Below are 24,616 nucleotides of genomic sequence, written 5' to 3'. Positions count from 1 at the left end.
ATGACCACTATGAGTCAACACTGACTTGCTTGCACATTGTTAATCAGCTATATTTTTCCACTCACTTTCAAGACAGGTAAAATTGTAAACAATTATACTAGGTGTTTCCATTGAATATGTAGGTTGGGTAAAAATAAAATACAGAATCCTACTATTGAAAGATTCTATATAATGAGTTTGTCTAGTTTTGATCTGAGATGAATTTCTGGGCAATCCAAGGAGCTTGAAATTTTGTAGCCTCTCGATATATAATCTTATGGGATTATAACGCTGTGGATTTGTTTGATGTTTTGATGTCTTTTGGAGAGTACCTATTAGAGATGATGCTAATGTATTCTGACTGGCCTGCCTGATCAATTTGATCAGTTTGCTGTATTTGGCTTGATCAATACAGGGTATTCTTAAATTAAAGAAAACTGGAGTCCTCCAGTCCTGCAGGATCTTCTTCAACACAGAGTATATCTATTGCAAAGTAATCTCCTTTTGGGGGACATTCTGTGTGAGTCTTACAGAAATTCAAGTGATACATCTGAGAACTGATCTCAGTGCTGATTTCCCTTAGTCAAGAAAACCTTCCCTAGAAGTATTGTAATATATAGGCCCATTGTTTCTACAGATTGGTAAGCTCATTTTGAACTCTCAAAGCTTGGTATGTGGGGGACAAATAAACTGAAGCTCTGCATGCTGACTTGTTTCCTGGGGAAGAGAAGGACACTTTTATCTTTTTCCTAGTTGGGTGAAAAAGAATCATTCCATGAAAATTTATTTCACTCTAGTTGCCTGAGCTACTATACACAGAGGAAGACTGGATTTCTCTTTCCTTTCCTTTTCCTTTCCCTTTCCTTTCTTTTTCCTTTCTCTTTCTTTTCTCTTTCCTTTCTTTTTCCTTTCTCTTTCTTTTCTCTTTCCTTTCCTTTCCTTTCCCTTTCATTTCTTTTTCCTTTCTCTTTCTTTTCTCTTTCCTTTCTCTTTCCTTTCTCTTTCTTTTCTCTTTCCTTTCCTTTCCCTTTCCTTTCTTTTTCCTTTCTCTTTCCTTTCCTTTCCTTTCTCTTTCTTTTCTCTTTCCTTTCCTTTCCCTTTCCTTTCTTTTTCCTTTCTCTTTCCTTTCCTTTCCTTTCCTTTGCACATAGCACCAACCTATTTGGTCACTTTATGATTCAACCTATTGCATGAGCCCAGAAAATGGGCTAATTCAATAACAATGCTGAGCATTTTATGAAAATTAATCCTTTGGGTTCCCTTGGGAAAGACACAATCTTGCAGTTTTATAGCATCCTTGAAGGGAAGCCTCAGCTGATGTCACTCTGAGCTCTTTGGAAAGTGAGAAAAAAAAATGCAACACTGAATAATTCATTGTGCTGAACCCCACACACATATTATGCCTTTGATGGCTGTCCCATCTGTGCCTGAATCTCAGGTCAATCTCCACAGACAGATTTTTTTTCTTCTTATCATCCTAAATGCAATGGCTGCAATTCTATAATCGATTTAATGGAGTTACTGAAAAACCTAGCCGGACCCCATGTTCATGCTGCACATTTCATATCTAGCATTCACAAAACATGCCAAGATTGCTTCATTTTAACTTTAGTTGGATTTGGGGAATCCTTAACATTTGTTTTTTACTTTAGGTTAAGATTCATGTATGTGAAAACCCCCCCCCCCAAAACATGGATTAACAGTAACAAATTGAGTGCTTTGGATGAACCTGATTATATAGATCAGGGATGTCAAATGCCGGCCCGCAGGTCGGATGTGTCATGGCAAACCACGTCCATCCCATTGCCGGCAATGGGAAAAAAAGTCACAATATGTCCCGACACATCACGTGATGTTGCAAGTTTGACACCCCTGATATAGATGCTTGTAGAAAATAAGGAAGATGAGCTTAGTCATATATGCAGAAACCATAATCTAGGAAAAACAGTAAAGCATTTTTAAACCCAGGGCAACACCTCCCTAATTCATTAGATTATAAGGAGAAAGAGGAGGAGATTCAGTACAATCAGATTTCTGAGATTATGTGCAATAGCCAATCTCAATAATAGCAGTTTTAATCTCCCCATGAAGTTGATTTCCTGGTCTCTTCCATCTAGTGAGATTGACATTATCTTCAAGCTAGGTTCATGACACAAGTAACCAAAAAAATACCAAGGATTAATCATACGGCTACCTTCCTCTATGTGGTCACATTATTCAAGTCTGGAACAAGAAGTTTAATATAGGAGTAAGTGTCTGTAATAAAGTGTGCAGCTATCAGCTTTGTAAGGTAGTCCAGACAAGAAGCACAGCCAGGAATATTAGTTCTATCTTTAATTTAAGGTTACATTAACAGAAAGTTTGCAAGTTTGAAAGTACATCTATGCCCTTTCACTTTAATGTCCAAGAAGCTAGGGGAGATCTGGAACATTTGCCATGTGTTCATTCTTTCTGCAGGCTCAGCTGTCTCTTATCTGACCATTGACTAGTTTATGGCTCTTCCTCCGGTCTCCCAAAATTATTCCCATATACCATTATAACAACCCAGAAGAATGAAGCTTCTCTATACCAAGTTTCTCTTGATTTTTTTTCTTACCTTGTATGTGGAACTAGATTTGGCTGGAAATAAGACTTCTTACAAACTAACCATGACGGCTATACCTTGATCAGGTGCCACAGATTTCATATTATTTTGTTCAGTTTTTTTTCCTAAAGTTGGCAGTAATAGCAGGATAGCCTTTATAACAAAGAAAATATGGCTGTTTTCAGTTAAAACCAGGATTGCCTCATGTTCCTTCAATTGTCTATTGCACTGTTTACTAGGTTGGTTGTTTCCTTGGGAGCATCAAAAATTTATTCAGCTATGTTGTAGGAATGCAGCCAGAATCTCTTAATAAAGACAACTTACACCTTGAACTGCCAGTAATCAAGATGAAGCTACTAAGGGATTACGTAATCAAGCCATGAACAGCATTCATCAATATGAACTGACTGATTACAGATATTCCTTAAGTTATGATTATAATGCAACCTGTCCAATATGGCTGTAAGTTGTGCATTATGATTATAATGCAACCTGTCCAATAAACTCACATGACCAACCTGATTTTATAACCTTTTTTTGCAACAGTCATTAAGTGAATGCCATGATCCTAAAATGACCAACATGGTTAAGTGAACCGATAGTTGTCATTTTTCTGAAAGCTGGAGATAAATGCCAGTTTGCAATGATTAATGCCAGTCATTAAAAATGGTGTGACCTCAGGATGCTGCAAATGGGCATATATTTGGTCTGGTGTTAAGTGCCAAGTATGTATGGTTATGTGGCTATGAGGATCCCAGCTGTTGGAATTTTAAATCTGGGTCCAGGGAAGTAACCTGGATGATCAATAAGCAACAGATCATAAGTCAAGGACTGCCTGTACAATTAATCAAAACTGTTGAATAACAGAATAACACTGTTGGAAAGGACCTTGCAGGTCTTCTATTCCAACCCCCTGCTCAGGCAGGAAACCCTATGTCATTGCAGATGAATGGTTATCCAATCTCTTCTTAAAAACTTCCAGAGTTGGAGCATTCACAACTTCTGGAGGCAGGTTGTTCCACTGATTAATTGTTCTAACTGTCAGGAAATTTCTTCTAGTTCTAGGTTGCTTCTCTCCTTGATTAGTTTCCACCCGTTGCTTCTTGTCCTGCCTTCAGGTGCTTTGGAGAATAGCTTGACTTCCTTTTCTTTGTGGCAACCCAAGAAATATTGGAAAAGTGCTATCATATCACTGCTACCATGCCAATTATATATGGGTTGTTCACTTCCAGACTTTTTAATGCCCCATGGATCCATTACCTATCCCTGACACTCACATCTGCAGTTTTCATCTGTTGAAAGACTATTGCAATTAGGAAAACAGTACTCCAAAAGATGAGCAAGGCATGACAGCAACCAAGTGCAGAACAAAAGTGAGCAAAATATTGATAATCTTACAGGCCTATCCAATAAAAACAAGGGAGAAGAAAATCAAACGTTATTGCCATTTAATCATAACACTCATCCAGCTCATCTATCAAAAGGTCAAACTAAGGGGAATGCTTGTTTAGTTGATATGATAAGGTTCCTTCTTCTCCTTTTTAAGGGATGTGTTGTATGAAATATATTTACTTTTCATCAACTATTCAGAATGAACAATCTTTTGATCTTCAAGCATAATATAAGACCACAGAAAGTTGAGCCAAAGCATTGCTCCATCTAGCTATGCTGTTTTAATCTAGTTGGCAAAAATCAATTCATCTGTAGTGTTTTCTAGTTAGAGTATTATTTCGATTGATAGATGTCCCAGTGCTGACCCCCACTGAATGGGTGCAACCTGGAGAGTCAATCTTCTGATCATTCCTTCCCACCAATCAGTAACTCATTACTTCATGTTTAGACAAGATATGATCTGATTGTATTCAAACTTGCGCATACATGTACAAAATCCATCAAGATCTTGTATTATTCGATATGATCCTGCTTAAGAGAGTTAATGGCATAAAAGCATCCCACACTATGTTTTGAATATATATGTAAAGATTGGAAAAAAAACTGACCTTTCAGGATTTGTATGTGTGTGTGTGTTTCTGGTGTTTTCTGTTGTTGCTTGGCTCCATTTATCATAGCATTGTATTTCTAAAAAAGACTTTTCCATCTAAGTAGAGGAAGAGATAGTGTGCCTGATCAAGACAGGACTAGCATCTCAGCTAATAAGTATCCAGATGAGTATTGGATGACAGCAAAAGGGTATGAAAAACATTTTTGCTGCCATGTTGTAATTATCTAATTATTTTTCATGAATGAAGGCAAATATTTTTCATGAACGAAGGATAATGTTGCAAGATCCAATCTGGGTCAGTTTCTGGGACCAGAGGTTTAGTCTTCTAAGCTTTTGGACTCATACTGGAGCTCATCCACAGGGAAGTTCTCTCTAACACAATATGTACTTTGGGCTATTCTAGATATTGTATTTATGTGGTGCCTTTCTATTGGTTGATTGGTGTGTTGATGGCCAGCAATTAGCTGTTGTATTATTGTGCTGCCAAGTCCTCAGCTCCTAAGTACTTGATAAACTGATTTCCCAGGTTTCAATAATTTCCCTAGCTATCTTTGTACCTGCACAGCCAACAATCTTAGTACCTGAGAAATTGAATATTTGTCTTTGTTCATTGCAATGTGAGACTACCAATGAGTTTGGATCTAGTCTGATGGCTTGCTTATGTTCTTGCGATCTGGTGGTTAGCTTTCTCTCCATCTGTCCTATAGTGTCACAGGGGCAATCTGTGCATGGGATCCATTCATTTACATTAGAAGTATCTCCCACCTCCAAGTGATCTTTTCAATGCATAATTTGTGTTGTAATTTGGATAGGTCATTTCAAGCTTGGTCACATATGTAAAGAAGCTAATTGCAGAAAATTGCTCTGGTCTATACAACAAGGCTTAATTGAGATCTTGAGATGAAGTGAGATCTTGAATTGGCTCTATTGCTGATCAAATCTCTTATGTATGCTTTTTTTTAAAAAAAATAGATTGACACATTTATTATTTTTATTGTTTTTTTGCTCTATGCCACCCACTTCTTGTGAGATGGACAACTATATATATATATATGTATGTATGTATGTATGTATGTATGTATGTATGTATGTATGTATGTATGTATAAATAAGTCCTTGATTTCAAACTCTGAGCAAAGCTGCAGAACATGCAAGACACAAAAGTAAAATGAAACACTGTGTGGCCTTGATTTCACACTGACTTGCAATTCTGACCCACGTCATAACTGTGGGTTGATGAGAAACCACACAAAACAAGATGCAAAAACCAGAAAATTATGAAACATCTGTAACAAGCAGCCATAAAGAGACTGATTGAGAAGAGTGGTTAGGAGAAAAATATCATCAAATTTGACGATCACCAATTGGCATTTTTGTTTTGTTTCTGTGTGTATTTTGTTTTGGACACAAAGAATATTTCAAGAACAAAAAAGTTTCTCCTTCTACAATAGCTGGCTGTGTTTTCATGTTGAGTCTAAGAAAGCAACTGTAGAAAAAATTGGAATTACCTCTAATAGCTGAATTTATTCTAGATGAAGTATATGCATATATCAAGTGACAATGCAATTGTTCTAGATCAGTGTTGGTCAACCTTAGCAACTTTAAGACATGTGGACTCCAACTCCTAGAATCCCCCTTGCTGACTGAGGAATTCTTGGAGTTGAAGTGCACTCATCTTAAAATTGACAAATTTGAGAAACTGAGCCAAACAGAGAAGCATATTTTCAGAAATGTGATTTTCGGATTAAAGATGTACAAGCACAGATTTCCCTCCCCCCCCCCCCCCCGAAGCTCTGATTCGAAGTTCTCCTCAAGGGAAAATCTTAAAACTAAACAGTTTCCCCCTTTTGGGGAGCAGAATGGCAATGCATCTTTGCTTCAATCCATTTCCTGTTTGTTATTGCTTAAATAAGGCAGATTGCTCATGTGTGGTATCTCCCAGTGGATGTGCTGTGCTGCATCTGCTGTGCAAAAGGTGTTGGTGAAGAAAGTATCTACACATACTTTTGTTTCAGCTTGTCTTGGAAATTAAATTACAATTTTGTAGAAGTTAATTTCTTCAAAACCTTCACGCTGTAGTTTCTGTCTCTTAGAACAGAGAATAGAATACAGAATAACAAGAGTTGGAAGGGACCTTGGAGGTCTTCCTGTCCAAGACCTTCTTGAACTTTGGGATTTTGATTCATAATGTCACTAGAATGAAAAAGATTCAGTTCTTGCTAATGCCATACACAAATGAAGGATATTTTTATAGCAATCATTATATTCAGGAAAAATGGAAGGGAGAGAGGGAGTCAAAATGGTTTACTGCTCCCTTTTTTTTACATGCATCAAACACCATCATCTTGACTTTCTAGACATATCAATGGGAAGCCTGCTTAGCCATGGAACTAATAACTCAATTATTTATGGTAGACCAACCTAATCCAGGATACATATTCTAACTTTACAAACATTTATGATACCATTCACATGAACCAGACAGTCCAAACAGAGTCACATATTGGTTTGGCTAGCTTAAAAGATGCTATGAAAGCATGCTTAAGTATGACATTAATGTCTTCTTTGGAAAACTACCAACAACTACAGTAACAGCTGTTACCACTATAAATCGACCAGTGGCCTCTATCCTTTGGGTACTATTTTAGGGTTCATAACTAACTCTATGGGTATTTTTTGTTTTATTGTGCTGCTGCCATGATAAATATAAGCTTGGGCAGCCCATGATGTTTTACTGAGTATTCTATTCCAACTTAATGGTGGCATCTGCTGGAGAAAGAAATGCTGAGCCAATCTGATTTAAGCACATGGTGATGGAGAATCTCACTACTGAGATGTTGTTTTGGACAGCATTGGTGATGATTTTGTAGTTTCCTCCCAGTTGCCTTACAGCACAAAATCATTTGACTGCTCTCAGGAAACCTGTTGTGTTCTCTGAGTTTTCAGAAAAACAAGGCAAGGAAAGCATTACAGATGTCTATTACTATTTTTTTTTTTTTTTTTTAAAAGTGACTTCTAATGCTGTTCCTTAATGATGCAGTTCACAGTTTTGGAGAGGAGCCATGCGTGCACATTCAATCCTCATGAAACATTAACAGAGAAAAATGTGCTACGAGCGATAGAACTATGCCAGTGCCTTTAGAGACTCATGAAAAGGGCTTGTGTTCTGATTAGGAAGGAAGTCTAAAGGAAAGTTGGACAATTATAGAACTGGGTAATTCAGGGTAGATGAAAAGGTCCTATTAGGTCATTAGCTTGATACAGAATTTTCTTCTGTTCATTTGTCCTTAATTGGTCAAATTTGGAACATTCCTCATAAAAAGAACTCAATATGCTCTCAGAGAATGTGACTGTCCGAGCCAATAAAATAATGACCAATTAAAGTTCATGATGGTTCTATTCTACAACTTTCCTACCTAGCTTGATCCTGGGACTTTCTGCAGGGGGTTTCCTCTCAGCGATTTAATGTGTCATTTATAGAAAAAGCTTGCATTATCAACACGCTTCCTGTGATACCAATGTTGAGACAGATGGGGGGGGGGGAGAGAGAGAGAGAGGGAGAGGGAGAGGGAGAGAAATAAAAGATTTTTACTTACTAACTTGCACATTGTAGCCGAAACTCTTCCACTTCAGAATTAGCTAATCTGTTGACTTTATTATTTCCTTTCTTGAATACTGAATAAACCTTCCTGTTCAGCTTTCTAGCTAATGACTCCCATTGTTTTCAACAGCAAATGTTTTTCAGAACAATCCTGTAGATAGACATTTTATTTTACTTACCATACGTATTCATACATTTTCATGTGTAGTCCATGGTATATTTATACCACAGGGATATACAGTACATGCTGCTTGACAAGAGGAAAAATGGATGGCTGTGCAATGCTACATGCAAAATTAGTCCTGATACACAGCACCATCACATTAGAATGAATCATTTTATCGTTCCCAGAGGTTATGTGTAATTGAACTGTAAACTATTCTGTGATTATTCCAGTTGGCATTTGGCAACCCTAAACGGAGTGGTTGCACTGCTACCAAGAACATAGGGGAACACCCTATAATTCATATCTAAGTACCACTGAGAAATCATATGATTATGTACTGAAGCAATTTCCAATTTCAGAAACTCATTTCTGAAAAATTATACCTTGCTTTTTAATCGGGCCTTTATTTTCTCACTTCCCTCCTGCCTTGTTGCCTGTCTGTCTCACAAGGCAATGGAGAAAGACAGATGGCTCTGATTCTGAGTTCCAATTAATTTTAACCAAAATAAACTTTGGAATTGTAGGGCCCTCATTCTATGGCCTTAATCAGGGAACATAACCTGACACACACCCTGCCTTCTATTCAACCATTTGAGTCCTTCTGAAATTGTAAATTTGAGTTTACCAGCAGGGGAAAAAAATGAACCCTGTACACATGGAAAAACAACATATTATGTGTATTCAATTAATTGAATTTGATTTTAATTTAGATTTGCTGACCCCGCACACTTTTATGCACTCTTATGTACAATGCTTTAAGGCCAAAGACAGTTCCTCTGCTTTGTTATGCTTAATTATAGAGTGAGGGACCTTCTTAAAATCTCCTACTCTAGAAGATGGTAGAAAGCTATCAAATTTTGTTGGCCTCTCAATCAAAAATATCCCTAAATATCCCCCCACCCTCTGGAACGAACTACCCCCCGAGATCCGGATGATTCCGGATCTCCTTACTTTCCGCCGTGCCCTCAAGACATGGCTTTTCCAGCAAGCGGGCCTGACCTAGGGAGGATTTTAGGTAGGGATGATTTTAAAAGTAATTTTAATCGGAAACACAGCTGGCAATATTTGGTTTTTAATTCGGCTTTTATTGGGGTTTTTATTTTTGTATTTCTGTATTTTTGTATTTTGTGTATAGTATTTGTTTTTTAATATGCTGTGAACCGCCCTGAGTCCTATGGGAGAAGGGCGGTATACAAATTAAAATTAACATAACAATTAACAAATTAACATAAAAATCTATTTTTGGGGACACTGGGAGCCAAAACCGATATGGCAGTGGAAGTTACTCAGAACCACAGGAAGGAGGACGTTTTGGTTTATTTGGTTTATTTTTCTTGCATTCAGAAGTGCTGATTTTAGGCATGGATGTTCAGTCTTTAATTATTATTATTAGATATGATGATACAGTTTGCCGCAGGCAGGAGATTCAGAGCTTTATGGTAGGGTAACAAATTATTATTTAAATATTGTTATATTTTACAACTAGAGAGATGGAGGTTCTTCATAGGGCAGCCATATATCCTCTCCAGGCAAGTGAACCAATGATACAATATTGAGATATCATCTTTTCCTACATTTTACGATGATATCATGATGTGTGATATTGTAGCTTCTTCAACTAAATTACCTTACAGTTGTGCATGCCAGCAGTACAATGCGATGGAGCTGAATTTGTCATTAACTCTTTTATTTAATAATTTATTTATTTGGTCTTTGCAGATGCCACAACTTTTCTCCCCACTTCATGCCTGTTGATTGATAGATACATTTTTTATTTCTGAGAAAATAAATCTGTGTAGTGTTATCCAGATTAGTGTCACAATGGTCAAAGTAAAGGGGGCCTTGTCTATTTCCTTTCTTCCCCTGAGAGTTGAAATCTACCCCTGAAATTAAGGTAGGAGTTCCTAGAGAGACCTTGGTTTCACAAGACCTTCCTAGGGCATGTGTCAATTAACTCCATGGTGAATTCATGAAATATGAGAGGACCTAGTTAGTGATGGGAACTATTTTAGCTCCAAACAACACCAGATTTGCTTAGGGCTACCAACATCTCCTCTGGGTTAGTATGATGTCTGTGAGAATATCCTTGAGACACAGAAAAAGGAAAAGACACAGTCAGGGCAATGGTCATATCAGAGACAGTTCAGTCCACAGAAGGAATGGGCGTATGGAAAGCAGCTCAGAATATTTCCCTGGAAAGTAAAGGCAAGTAGTGAGAAATGTACTTTCAGACTTGTAAGATTCTATGACTATAACTCTACAATAGAGATGGTGTTAATACTCATGATTTCTTGTCTGGACTACTTCAAGCAGATGATATTTACTTCAACAGATCATTCTATGACTTGTATAATGCACTTACCACCCACCAACACAGGGGAATGTTATGGGATTTGCAGCCACAGATATCCTGCAAGTCTTTGATCACTTTTTACTTGAGCTTACAAAAACCTAAAGCACACTTATTAAGGTGAATGGATCCTAGATATTCCATAGGCCTCTTCAGTCATGATAACTAGGTATAAGCTCCAAAGCAGCGCATAATGTAGCTTTTAAAAGTTCTCCACTCAAATTTATGGGCAGAGAAACTGCGTGAACAATTTATTTGAATTCACAGTAGGAAGAAGAAAAATTCTCAGCAGCAACAAAAATACATTTTATTGATTAGTCATCTGACCAAATCAAAAAGCTAAATAAACAGTACAAAGAAAACAGTAGGATATAGTCATGAGAAATTCTCATCCCTGCAGTCAACTTTAATCTGTTCAAGGTAGTCTACTCTCTTCAAAATAGTCTTTGGTATAAAAAATGCTAAGGATATGCAGGCTTTCTCCCTGCAAGAAATACAGTAACACTGTTTCTCCTGAGAACCCTGATATTTTTTCTATAATTTTTAAGGCTCTAGGCTAGAAAGTGGGAGACTGTGAGGTTCAAAGTCCTGCTTTAACGTGAAAACCAGCAGGGTGACTTTGGACCAGTAACTCACTCTCAGCCCAACTCACGTCACAGGATGGTGGAAAATAGGAAGCAGAAGGTGGTTGGCTATGTTCACCATCTGGAGCTATGTGTAAAAGTAATAAAGGCAGGATATAAAATAAATAAATAAATAAAGAAATGTTTTTTCTGCAGAAGCAATCAAATAGAATATATGATGTCATCAAAAACTGGTGTACCATATATACGCAGTCTTTCTTCGAATACAATTCCATAGAGCCTCCTATATCTGACCACAGGACCTAGTTGTTCAAAACATACTATAGCACAGCATTTCTCAACTTTAAGATATATAATATATGGAATTCAACTCCCAGAATTGCCCAACCAATTCTGAAGTCCACAATTTTAAAGCTACTAAGGTTGGGAATCACTGCTCTACAGAAAGTTCTTTTAAGATGCTGGTGTATATTAGTTGTTAAATACTTCTCAAAAATAGAATTACTCCCAAAAGAAAGCCTTCGGGAAAGGAATGCTCCTGCTGCTTTAATTTCAACAGGCATATGGAAAGTCAAGGAGGCCATGGACAATTAGAAGGATGATGTTAAAATGAAAGACAGGAAAACACCACCAGAATAACCTCCTCAGCACATAAGTCCAAGAACTTCAAAGTCTACAGCTGTCTTTGTAAAGATAAATTCTCTTTCATCAAATTGAATGCAAACTGAAAAATAAAAAAAACAAGGGTATTTCTTTGCCAAGAGCTAGTAAATTTTTCACAAAAAGAGTACAGTTGAGCATGGTAGTTTTGTTTCATCTTTATCATTGTGTACTTTATATGGTTTGCATATGATGGATAATTATCACTATAGTGTCCACCATCCAAGTAGGGCTTTAATTGATAGGGGAACCCTCCATGAAGAGAAGAAGGACTTGGTTACCTATTACAGGGCTTTTCAACCTTTTCACCCATTGTACCACTTTTAGGATGTGGCAACATCCGAGTACCACAGTCGCCTAGCAAGGTGTCAAAAACTTGATGACCCCCCCCCCAAAAACCCGAAAAAACTGATGAATTACAGTAGTCCTCGACATACAACAGTTCGCTTAGTGACTGTTCAAAGTTACAATGGCACTGAAAAAAGTGCCTCCCAAGCCACAACCGAGCAAGACACCTGCCTACCCACCCGGAGGTGCTCTTCCTCCTCCCCCGCTACCACTTTTCTAGGATGGTCGCGTACCACCTGTCAGGTGCCAATGTACCACAGGTGGTACCCGTACCACTGGTTGAAAAGCCCTGACTTATAATCTTTTCTAAGCAAAAAGGATGACACAAATAATAATAGAGGTAAATCTACCATGATGCATTACTGGGTTGCAAAACACTAGCTATTTATGTATTTTAGAGCCTGCCCATCTCCTGACAACTCTGAGCATCTTACAATTAAAAAGAGGAGAACAACACTCCCCAAAAGAGTAAATCCCTGAAGGCAAACAAAATCCCACCCAACATCTTGATACTACATCCAGAATCAGATTTCAATAGTTTTCTGAATGTCATCAGAGTGGACTCCATCTGCAGCTCTGAGGAGATATCATTCCAAAGAGCAAATGTCATAGAAGACAGCATGCTAGATGACCACTGAATGCACGAATAAGTTAAAGCTTTCAGTTTAATGCTAGAATGTTATTCTAACATTATGTTCAATATGAGGGAACAAATTAGAATGTTGTTCCCATCCTAGTGGTCACCATCTTTTGAGTTTTTCAGCTGAGAACTAGTAGACTGCATATAGTGATCATCCCCTACCAATAGGGAAAAAGAAGAAGGAACTCCTTCAAGATAGCAGAGATATGGAGTAGATATATTGCTTTTAGGGCATTGATTAATTGCTTTTGCTTTCTTGACGTCAAAGCTGAAGATCAATATTTTCTGCAGTTTTTGAATACCTTTCAGATTATTCCAAATTGTTGCCACCCTATGTGGAAGTAAAGTTTAGTTGCTACCCCAATTGGCTCATATAATAATAATAATAATAATAATAATAATAATAATAATAATAATAATAATAATAATAATAATAATAATAATAATAATAATAATAAAGTTGGAAGGGACCTTGGAGGTCATCAAGTCCAACCCCCTGCTCAGGCAGAAAACCCTATACCATTTCGGACAAATAGCTATCCAGTCTCTTCTTAAAAACTTCCAGTGTTGGAGCATTCACCGCTTCTGGAGGCAGGTTGTTCCACTGGTTAATTGTTCTAACTGTCAGGAAGTTTCTCCTTAGTTCTAGGTTGCTTCTCTGTTTGGTTAGTTTCCATCCATTGCTTCTTGTCCTGCCTTCAGGCGCTTTGGAAAATAGCTTGACTCCCTCTTCTTTGGGGCAGCCCCTGAGATATTGGAACACTGCTATCATGTCCCCCCTCGTCCTTCTCTTCATTAAACTAGACATACCCAATTCCAGCAGCCTTTCCTTATATGCTTTGGCCTCCAGTCCCCTGATTATCTTTGTTGCTTTTCTCTGTACTCTTTCTAGAGTCTCAATGGCCCAGTTTAGTTCATTTGAGCCAACTGACTTGATCCAAGTAGCAACATGTCTTTTCCAGTCATTTTGTCTGCCATTGTCGGCTTCAGTTCGAGGCTTCTGGCTGGCAAGTCCTTTTATAAACAAAAGATTGATGGGATGGTCCTTCCTGGTCTGGTCCAACAAGAACATGTTTATGTCCTTATGGAACACACTCAGGAAATGAGTGGAAAGGAGAAGCAAAGAATCAGCCATCAGGAGCTGTTAATTAGAGTTCAAGCATGTGAAAGACAAAAGCCTAATTCAGTCAAAGAACAAACAAGCTTGACATTTTACTGCTGAAAGGATTAGTGGGAAAGGGAGAGAAAGGGAAAAAATACAATATTTTGCTCTCCTTTTTTTAAAAAAGTCTCTGTATCTTTTAAGGTAGTGATTCCTTTGTCTGGCAAAAATGCTAATGTCTAAGAAGCTGAATGCACAGCTCTGAATAATTTTAATCCATCATATTTTTTTATTAGTTAGGTTGGACTAAAAAAAGCAGAACTTCTAATCAAGATGTCATTTAGGAATTCTAGTCCACGTATCTGGAGGACACTATTTGTAGAAAATTGATTTAGGATATATGTTTGGGAGAGAGTGGGGTGGGGTAGGGGATGCTAATTTGTAAAGAACATCCTTATTAGAAAAAAAACCATTTGTTCACCAGATAATACATACTTTAATTGACTATGTTATCTGCTGTACCTTCCTACTCTTGGGGGTGATTCCAATTGTTGCAAGTGTTTAAGGCAAAACAAATATTCAGCTGGAGATTCATTTGTTGATGAAGCTCAATCAAATCTCCAATTCTACTAGCTTTCCAATTAAAATTTTAAGTTGTTTCAGACTGAGCAGTGTACTTCCAGAACAGAAAGGAACAGAACACAACAGGATAGAACAGAATAACAGAGTTGGAAGGGACCTTGGAGGTCTTCTACTCCAGGGCTTTTCAACCAGTGGTACGGGTACCACCTGTGGTACATTGGCACCTGACAGGTGGTACGCAACCATCCTAGAAAAGTGGTAGCGGGGGAGGGGAATGAGCTGAACCAGTGGCAGCACCGCACAAGCCTGAGCGAGAGATGGCTGGAGCTGCAGGGCTGTCAGGGATCAGCGGAAGTGCCAGGATCAGTGCCGCTTTCCAGCTGATTGGCGCTTCTTCGGGACTGTCAGGGCTCAGTGGAAGTGCCAGGATCAGTGCCAGGCTCCAGCTGGAGCTCGGCGCTGATCCTGGCGCTTCTGCTGAGCTGTGAAGAAGCACCAATCAGCTTGAATGTTGCAGCATCTCCAAGGTCTTGTGATTTACATTCAGATGCTTGGCAACTGATTCATATTTATGACGGTCACAGTGTCCCAGGGTCATGTGAAGTGACCAAAATCTGCTACAACCACCCAGCAGATGGGGGAATAAAAACCAAACACCCCCCACCCCACCCCACCCCCGCTGCCAATCCTCAACATAAATGCTCACAACAATGAAAACCTCGGAAAGGAGGAAGAGCGCCACCAGGTGGGTAGGCAGGTGTCTTGCTCGGTTGTGGCTTGGGAGGCACTTTTTTCAGTGCCATTGTAACTTCGAACAGTCACTAAGCGAACTGTTGTATGTCGAGGACTACTGTACTTCATCACTTTTTTCGGGGTTTTTTTTTTTTGGTCATCAAGTTTTTGACACCTTGCTAGGCGACTGTGGTACTCGGATGTTGCCATATCCTAAAAGTGGTACAATGGGTGAAAAGGTTGAAAAGCCCTTTTCTAGTCCAACCCCCTGCTCAAACAGGAAACCCTATGTCATTCCAGACAAGTGACTATCCAGTCTCTTCTTAAAACCCTCCACTATGGAGCATCCACAGCTTCTTAAGGCAAATTGATTTTCTAAATCAATTCGAAAAAGAAATCAAAATTGGTCCAAAGATTTGACAGGCTTTTGCACATGATCAAATGCATATTTTCCACAATGCGTTTAGAACAGGATCAACTCACCAAATCAGCTAATTGGTTTGAACCTTCGAAGGAAGACTGATTTGCAAGCTGTTGAAAACAATCCTGAATAGTTTATAGGCATTAGAAAGGAAGGAAATACTGTGTATATAAGTAACAAATAAATATACTCTTTGTGAATAGATGTCATATATTCCTGTACTATGAAAATGATACTGCTGAATGAATATTGTTATTTCTGGTTTAAAACGCAGTAGTCAAAGATTGTGTTTAGGTAAGAGAGGAAATGAAGTTTCTGATTTGGGTGCAATCCCCTAAGTATATTTCTCAAGAAGTTGAGAATTCAGTGAACTTTATTTGTGAGTAAACTCAGATAAAGTTGGTCTTTGGGAATCCCCAAGTACAGGGTTAGGGAACCTTGGCTCTTTTATGACTTGTGGACTTTAATACCCAGAATTCATGAACCAGCCATGCTGACTCAGGAATTCTGGGAGCTGAAGTCCACAAGTCATAAAAGAGCCAAGCTTCTCTACCCCTGCCCTAGGATGATCCTTGAAATTAATAACAGATTTGAATTCTTCATTTGGCTCCTGTATCCTTTTCTTACCCACCATAGTCAATGAGAATGGTTGAATGGGAAAAAATAGATTAAATTTCTGATCAACCATGGTTTATGCTGGATTAGGTGATATCAAGCCATACTCTCATTTACAATGAGGCATAGAAGTCTGATTAATCACCAATGGCCAAAAAAATAAATATAGAAGCAGAATTATGATCTTGTCTGTTTTCCATCATTCTGAATCATCCAAATTAGGAGGTAGGGTGGGGACAGATTTCATATTTAAAGTCTAAATCCAAAACTGAAATGTCTATAATTGTATTCCATTTATTCACAAACTGAGCTCTGAAAAATTCTTCTTGGTGTTGAACTTGACCTTTAATGTTCTGAATAAAAATAGTCAAATGCTTTTATCAGAATCCCATAGAAGAATCACAATGACAACAAAAAGCAGCTGCAATTTTGCTTAAAATGTAGTAAATGTTGACTTGCGGAGATTTTGTCAAAGCAAATTATTTTATCATTTGACTGGAGCAGTATGTTTATCACTGGATTCACTTGCAACAGAATACCTAATGAATTATTCTTTTTTAGCAGCAGAAAATTCTGTTCTTTCCCTTGTGGATTAAGGCTAATGGTTACTTACCATACTTACATTATATATGCCCAATTCATTCTCCAAATTCTCGTCCATTTTCCATAAATGATTTAAGAAAAGAAAAAAAATGTTCTAATTGTTATTTTAGATTATGCAGATACAAACACATCAACCAACGTAGGACCAGATTTAAATCACAGCTAGTATAAAATTTTAGAAATGTAGTAATTTACCAGAAAAGGAAGAACAACATTAAGCACTGACAATAGCATATGGAAAAAATGAGTCAGTTCACTGCATCTCTCTATATCCAGTTATGAAGAATTAAAATAGAATTGTTGTTCTTTTTTGTCCCATGGGGGGAAAAGACTGCTCATCAAGAAGAAAGCTAACAACTAGCCAGAAATGTCAGCTCTTGGAAATCTTTATCATGAGCTGGTGAATCTCATTAGCAGCATAAAATTCTATTTTGGTTTCTACAGCAGCCAATATAATTGGTATACTGACCCTCTGTCAGAACCCTATCTTTCTGTAGGCATTGGATTTCTTATTCCTTTCGGGTTCTGCCATTCTCCTGGGGGGAGCGGGAAGCTTGGGGTGCTGATATGTATTTCCTTTGCTCTATCTCTTGCTCTATCCTCTTTGATGTTTCTCTAATGGGGTGAAAATGGAATATGCCTCTGGCCATTTGCCTTACTGCCGGGCATGGAAGAAATGGCACAGACCCCTAATAGTCTTGGAAGTGGTGCCTTATCACTCTGTTCCCACTGTGATTTCACACCTGTGGATTGGCCTGTTTGAACCATCTGGATGGACAGTTGGGGTGGGGTTATTATGGACTCTTTTGACTACTTGATTCGCATGGGAAACCCTCAGATCCTGCCTGCTGTCAACATCTCCCAATAAAAGTTCCTTTTGAAATGATGCCATTTCAAGAGTTCTTCTTTCTTGGGAGGACTGATTGAGGTGGGTCCTTATATTAGGCAGGATCTTCAAAGTGGTCAACCTGGAGGGAAACCCCCTACTGTGGGGATTGTGCAAAAGATGTTGAACCATGGTGGCAAGAGAGAAGAAGGCAACCTTGGCAGGGAAGCTCCCCCCACCAGGTTGGCCTGAGCAGGAGCAGCTTGGATTCCTCTAGTTTATCCGACGAAGCCATGATCAGAGAAAGTTGGGAGAAACTGAGGTGGTCGATGGGCATTAGAAAGAAATAAGAGTGGAAGGTGAATGCCATCTGTTGTTTCCACCCCGGCTGGTGTCAGCCACCAGCCGGGGTGGAAGCAACAGATGGAGAAGTCACTCAACCTCAGCAAGGAAGATGACAGGAGACCAGCCCAATCTGACCATTTTCTCAAGCAAGCCATTAACCTGATGGTGGATGCTTTCAAGTCCCTAAAAGAGGAGGAGGAAGACCCATGCCAGGAATTAGTGGCCACAGGGATGGCGGAAGAGGAGTGCCAGGAGAGCAAGTTGGCAAACCCAGGCCACTCTATCAGTGCATTGGAAGCTCTGGAAGCCATGGCAGTGGTGGCCACCCCAGCATGAGCCATCCCAGCCTGGGGAGATGGGCACCAGGCCAGGAAGAGGAGAACCCACCGACCTAGTCAAAAATTCCTGCCCTTGGGAGTGAAGTATGACAGGATGACTCAGCAGCTGGGGTTTTTCCTAGATCATGTCCTGAGCATGGAGGAATCTGGCTGAGATATTCCCAGTGACAATGGACAGGTGAGAATCTAACCATGGCCCTAGAGGGAGCAGCAGCTTGGAATTATACTTATAATTATAACAGGAATTATAATTCCTGTTAAGGCATATATGTAAAACATAATCATTTTTTGAAAAAAGATGTTGGACTTGATATAATGTACCATAAATTAGTCAATAAAACATCAGATCAACATGAATAAATGCAGTACTTCTTGGTAGGGTTTACTAGATACCCAGTGATGTTTGATAAGAAATATCAAAGAGTTCATGAACAATTAATTAAGTTCATAGGAAAAGTGTTGAATGAGATGATAAGGATTGTTACACACAGAGTATGTTCATACGTAATACTTAACCACATTATTTAATACTAGTTTTTTGGAGCCAGGAGGAGCTAGTTTTTGGGAGCCAGAATCAGACTTGTAAATGAGTAAAGCAATAATCATTTACTCACCCAACCTTGTTTTATTTCTACATTTCATCCTTCCAGTACCCCCATCTTTAATGGACAGAGCAGAAAGCAACACCAGGAATAATCTGTGTTGAAATAAAAGCCAGAATTCATAAATGAATATGTGTATAAAATTGTGGGTCATTGTGACTTCTGGTTTGCCATTGCAGCTGCCGCAGACATTGGAAAACTCCATCCTCCATGTTCAATTTCGCTCCACTGGGGGACCCTGGAAAGGGTCGAACATCACCTTGTAGGGGCGATGAGCAAGGAGGAGACCCTTGCTTGATCACAGGAGGGTGGCAGCCCTTCTACTCAATCTGGGGCAGCCCTCCAAACTGGCAGAGAAAAGACTGGCCATATCAATATGGCCCATCACTAGGCTGCAGATAGCCAAAGTCAAACTTATCACCAAGCACTTCGAAAGCAACGCAGATGAAACTGGGTGAGATCCAATCTTCTCTTTACCCTAAGTACTTTTTTTTCCTGTAAAAGCTGCCTTAAGTATCTTTTCCCCTGTGAGGAGAGAGGGAAGGGAATTTCTATCCCACTCTCTAAGAATAGCAGCAACTGATTAACCAGGGGAATTAAAGCATTAAAAGAACAACTTTAATCTAATTGGATTTATATGTTCCTGAAACTTGGGGATCAAAATTTTTCCTATTTTTATTGGAGACTTTTGCTTTTATCTACAAAAAAGAAATAAAATTGGAAAAAGGATTATAAAAATTTTGGACTTAAAAAACCTTAAACGGAATTGGTGACATCTTGTGGTGAAGTTTGGTATTACAACTTGTTATTTCCTAAAAGAGACTTGGCTCGAAGCCCAGACCTTAGATAAGACTCTTTTGACCTTGACTTGACACCACCTGTGAGAAACTCAGCTGTAAGAAAACAGCTGGGTGGCATAACTGGCTTACTTGAACTATGAACCTTTACTGACTTTCAGAGTTATATGTGGGGAATTGCCTTCCTATCTCTTTATTTGAGGAATATTGGTCATTATATGAGATGATGAAATACCTTGGACTATAAAATCTTGTTTGACAAGATTCTACTATAAAAACTATTTATAAGCATGTGAAAGAGATGGATGAAGACCAGGAAAAGATCCTTTCCATGTTGAAAGCAATACATGAAACCATTATTTCAGCTTGTGATAAAATAAGACCTAACATAAAAAATCAAGATGCCAGCTTAGATACACAAACCCAAACTTTGACTACAACCAAAGAACTAACAACGCAGAAGATAACAAAAGAAGTGGAACAATCAAATATTAAGACAGAGGACTCAATTGACCAGCAGTTAATGGAAAATCCAGAAAAGGGAGTGACAACACTGAAAATGGAAAAGACTTTCTATATAAATCAGAAGAAATTTGAGAAAGAAGAACAGATTGAATGGAAGGTAAACATATCAGGGCAATCATAGGGAACTGGAATAATAGGGAGACAACTTAATGAATACAAATTGGCTAGTCCTTCCAAAAATGGCAATTAAATGGTCTCCTTTATTTCAAATAACATATATAATAATAGAGGGAGATCTATTTGACGATATGAAAGCCTAGTTGGCAAAGGAAGAAAGCCAGAATAAGGCTGAAGAAAATTGGGGGTTTGATTTATTAGAGGGGATTTCATATTAATATTATTTCATATTATTAATTAGAGGGTTAAAGGGAGAAATTGAGAGAAGGGTAATTCTGGTCATTAGATTTAAAATATTTGGAAATTAGTTGAAAATAAGGATTTTATCTGTTTAATATTTAAAAATTAGACCTAAAAGAAAAAAATCAATTATTATGAATATGTTTGATTTATTGATTAACCCAGGTTTTGATGATTTAATATGGTGGGAAATAGATAACTTTTAGGAAATAGAACAAGATTATCTTCAAATAGATAAAATGTGTATTTTGGATTCTGTTATGAATTGAGGTAAGGCAAATCTTGGTTACTTAAAGCCTGAAAATTATAAATATCAAAGATTAAATTGGAATACTGATGGGAAACTAAAAATTAGGGAAAGATTAATAACAGGATATGGATTGTTTATGAAATTGAATGTAAAAAATAATTAAGATACGTATAAGCTAAAATTTATTGATAAATGTAACAATGATGTTTTTACTGAGTTGATATAATAAGAACTGTATTAGTTTAAATACGAGACAGTACATGTTAAGGGAAAAAGAGAGGAAATATTTGATGTTGTAACTTGAGATTTGTACTAAAGATTTTGTTATCGAACTATTGACTAACCCAGCCACCACATTGCTTTTTAAATACTTAAATGTAAAATTGGAAAATTAATAAAATATTATAAAAAAAAAATTGTGGATCATTGCCAGCATTTTTTAAATGACATTTCCCCACTTTCTGATGTGCCTGCTAATCATGCTAAGCACAAATCAACTCATATTATGGCTTAGCATTGCTATGCAAATCAGGATATAGATTATACATTGTGAGTTACCTCCATGTGTTCAGAGGGTTTATAGTATGTGTATTAACTCTTTGTAAACCAAGCTGATAGGTACCCTGTCCAGTTTTTCATCATCATGAAACTATGTGTGAAAAAATAATCCAATATCCAGAGTACTCGAATCTTGATTGTCTACCAAAATTTACTATTGCTACTGCAACTATTGCTATCCAGTTAAATGCTAGATTGGCTGTAAAATCCAGCAGAGGTTTTGGCATGAGGTAAATTCTAAGCTTCACAATGAATTTTGCCTATCCCTTCATCTAGTAAACTGTCTTTCTGCTCTCAATTTAGACCGTAAGTCCATCAAAATGAGTATGAAAAGGGTATGGCAAGGTGGAGACAGATGCTTTTATCTCACGGGTAAATAATTTATTAAGCGGACTGATATATTTGTGTCGACAGTAACAGAGGTAGATAAGTGGCAGCTCAAAATGATCCAGCATGTGCTCAGTGACCTAGTTGGTCAATGTTATATAAGTTAAATATCCATCAGTCACTTTGAGGAGAAGAAGCCATTTGGTGTATATTTTCCTTCCATTCTGGTTATTCCCCAGGCCTCTAGGTAACATGCAAAATTTAATGTCAGTTATTTATTTGTTTTAAATAATTGGTTGAAGTTCAAACTGAATTGTTAACTAAATTGTTAACTGAATTTCTTTCAGCTTTCAGAATCAAATAAAAAGACTACTTTTTCACTGAATTATCTGTAATCCTATATGCCAGGTCTACATAGATTTCCAAAACCTAATGTTTGCACAGTCTTATTTGTAGTCTGTTTGGAGAATTATGTTCCAACAGTGGCTTGTAATAATAAAAAGAGGAGATGATCCTCAACTCCTCATGACTCAAATGCTCAGGAACATCGTAATCTTTTAATATAGTTTGGCTCTGGTACCTGTATAACATTTAAATGTCATTTACATCACAAATTTTAATACAAGAAAATTCAAATACATAAAAACATCTATGAACTGGTATTGATAGCATAGTGCCATTTTGAAATTACTAGAGCTAAATTACCATTGTGCCTGAAATGTGATATGGTTGCTACATGTTTGATCTCTAAGGAAATAACTGTTCACTGAAAAGAAACCCCAGCAAAGAAAAAAGTTCTTTATCTGGGTCAGACATGCCATTCATACAGAGCCAAAACATGGGAGAAAGCATGAACATCTATTGTTATCAAGACATAAAAATTCTCTTTGTGACTCAAATGCAACCTGCTGAACATTATTTATCCAACTACATTTTGAGCAGAAATGTTAAATTTTAAAAGGGAAATGCAAATGACAAACCAAGGGTATGACCTGGATATTTTTCCCCCTTCCAGATTAAAAAAAGAAGAAGAATTGTTAAAGCCTTTGAGAAGTCTGTACGATGGGAAAAAAGAAGAAATGAAGAAAAATGAAATACATGACAATATTTGAGTAAATGAAATATTTAAACTGTTGTAAGTGAAAGGAACTTTTACAAAGTTGGTTTATTTGATCAAGGTGGTAACAAAATATGTAGTTAATTTTGACAACACTTTATGGACTTTCCAACGACACACTAAAAAGATGACGTTTTATGGGTTTATAGATAAAGCATGGATAGGGGATGAAGAGATAAATGTTTGTAACTTTCAAAGATAGTATAAACTAAATTTGTTTATGCTTATTGTGATGGTTGGAAATTACTTCCCTATATATCTCTTTTCTTTTTCTTTATTATATTCATATTTTTCCGTTTTGACTCCTCTCTATTCTCTTTTTCTTTAAATTTTGTTTGCATTGGATTTTACTATTATAATATTCTATTTGTATAAATTGTAAAAAAGAATAGAAATGTTCTGAACATAATAAGGTGTCCAGCTGCTCTATGTAAATATATATGATGCTGTGAATATTTTCAGATCATAATAATAAATCTGGAACAGCAATTTACTTTTACTTTCAATGGATAAGTTTCTCAATCCCTGGGCTAATCCTAGGCACCTTGATAGGACCATCCTCATCTGTTAGCCTTGCAAAGTAGTCCTGACAAAAAGCACAACCAGGAGACTTCATAGAGGGCAAGTCCATCCATGATTCATAGCCTTGGTGTTCATTTGTTACTTATTAGAAGATTGGAAGGGATTAGAAGAAACATGCTTTTGAGTGACCAGGAAGCAACAGAAGATGCTGTTTAAGGGCTTCCCATAGAATAGCCACCATGAAAACACAATAGTACCCATATAATGAACACACAGTATCAGATACTCCATATAGAGTGAGTTGATTTGTATCTCAGTGACTATCAATTATGTGGCATCAATTGCTGGCCCATCTTTGGTAAGAGTGATGGGTTTTCCAAGGTACCAGGCATCTTATGTAATAGATCAGGTGTCCCCAACCCCCAGTCTATGGACCAGCACCAGTTTGCGGCATGTTAGAAACAGGTCTGCACAAAAAAGCAAAGTCCCATCCGCGGGATGCAGGCAGCACACAAAACCATGCCCCTTCCAGTCCACAGAAAAACCTCTCTCCACGGAACCGGTCTCTGATGCCTAAAAGGTTGGGGATCCCTGTAATAGATGGTGGTGTTATAATACATACTGTATGTTGACAGTTCACTTCCCTAGTTCAATCTGAGGTGCTGGTTTTGAATTTTGGCATCGGGTGAAATAATTTCCAAAGTACATCTGCCCATCCCATCAGGTTTTGCAGAAGTGGATGCTATAGGTGCTATAGGTCCTGTTTACTAAGGACTCACATCTGAGAGAAGCAAATGGGTCCTTCTGGTAATGGTACCCACTCTGTGGAACATCATTCCCTTTAAGGTGACATTGGCTTCTTTCTTCTCATCCTTTCAGAAATCTCTCAAACATGGCTTTGCCAACAGGCTTGGGGAGGGGGGGGTCTCAAGGGAATGGTGGTTTCCTGAGATGGCTCCACTGTTCATAATATAGCAACAGCACTTACACTTATATACAACTTCATAGTACTTTACAACCCTCTCTAAATGGTTTACAGAATCAGCATTTTTGCCCCCAACAATCTGGGTCCTCATTTTACCA

This window comes from Protobothrops mucrosquamatus, unplaced genomic scaffold (genome assembly GCF_001527695.2).
Source record: "Protobothrops mucrosquamatus isolate PMUCROS unplaced genomic scaffold, P.Mucros_1.0 scaffold59, whole genome shotgun sequence".
NCBI lineage: Eukaryota > Metazoa > Chordata > Lepidosauria > Squamata > Viperidae > Protobothrops > Protobothrops mucrosquamatus.
The sequence above is the reverse complement of the archived record's forward strand: the minus strand, read 5'-3'. Positions refer to the sequence as shown.